Below are 1,740 nucleotides of genomic sequence, written 5' to 3'. Positions count from 1 at the left end.
CATCGACTTTCTAGTATCTTCTCAATGTTCTTTAAATTAGCTAAGCATGCAAATTATGTCAAACATGCTTCTTCAACAATTTTAGCTGATTTCTAGAAACAAAATATGCCTCGCTCGTCTGATTAAATAGATACGTTGAAAATAAATAAACGAACAAATAAAGTAGTAACATCGTTTAAACACTGCAGCAATTATATATATTTTTTCCCAGAAAAACATTTCTAATCACGTTCAAGAAAAAAAAAATGAATAAAAGACTCATCAAAACAAGTACATTATATCAAAAAAAAAAAAAAAAAAAGAAATCGTTTGTTAAGCTCTTTCTTCCTGGTCAAAATAAAGCGCCTCGGATTTTTCTCCCTGTTACCAAAAAATAATAATAATCTTTACTAATAATAAAGCTGAAAGTCTCTCTGTCTGGATGTCCGGAGGATGTCTGTAGGATGTCTGGATCTCTGTGACGCGCATAGCGCCTAGACCGTTCGGCCGATTTTCATGAAATTTGGCACAAAGTTAGTTTGTAGCATGGGGGTGTGCACCTCGAAGCTATTTTTTGAATATTCAATGTGGTTCTTTTTCTATTCCAATTTTAAGAACAAAATTATCATAAGATGGACTAGTAAATTACGAAATTATCATAATTTACCAATATCATAATTTTAATGTATTCACCATATATTATTTGTAAGTATACAGGCGAACCAAAAGACCTTTTAACTTTTCTATTACGGAAAAAGACATGTTGGTACCACTAGTAAAAAATAAAGAAAGAAATATACTTTAGAAAATAAATATAAAATAATTAATTGTCTACTTAAATAGTTTTCATCATTAAAAAAAATCGTCCCCACAGCTCTTTTTGTTAAAACATGAAGAATTCTGTATTTCCCTGTATTTCCCAGTGCCAAATATAGAATAAATATTTAAGATGAAAATAAAAACAAGTCATATCAACAACCATTATTTTATAGTTAAAACCTGGGCTCTGGAGTCGGAGTCAGGAGTCGAAGGTTTTAATTTCAAGAGTAGGAGTCGGGCATTTTCCCTCGAAGTCCGCTCAACCATATGCTTTCCCAAACACACATTTTCCTCATCGCAAAATATTGCTCTCAAAATTTTCAATTTTTCGATGCTTGTTTTATTACATAACTAGTGGTACCCGCACGGCTTTGACTCGTAATAGAAAAATTAAAAGGTCTTTTGGTTCGCCTGTATATTTACAAATAATGTATGGTGAATTTTCTCGCCAATTGGCTTGTACCCGTGTTACGGTTCCACGTTATGATAATTTCGTATCTCGTCAATTGGCTTGTGCCCATGTTACGGTTCCACGTTATGATAATTTCGTAATTTACTCGTCCATCTTATGATAATTTTGTTCTTAAAATTGGAATAGAAAAAGAACCACATCGAATTTTCGAAAAATCTCTTCGAGTTGCACAAACCCACGCTACAAACTAATTTTGTGCCAAATTTCATGAAAATCGGCCGAACAGTGTAGGCGCTATGCGCGTCACAGAGATCCTGACAGACAGAAAGAGATGCGGACAGACAGAGATCCGGACAGACAGACTTTCAGCTTTATTATTAGTAAAGATTTATTTTTGACTTTTTTTTGTTTTTTTTTGCTTTTAGCGATATTTTTAAGATGCATTGAACCTTGTTTCATGCTTTTTTCTTCATTCCTTTACTTTTTTGGGAAAGTAGGCTAAAAACTAAGTCAGCTTAAGTTCACAAAAT

Source organism: Uloborus diversus, chromosome 8 (assembly GCF_026930045.1).
Source record: "Uloborus diversus isolate 005 chromosome 8, Udiv.v.3.1, whole genome shotgun sequence".
NCBI lineage: Eukaryota > Metazoa > Arthropoda > Arachnida > Araneae > Uloboridae > Uloborus > Uloborus diversus.
This window is presented reverse-complemented; position numbering follows the sequence as displayed.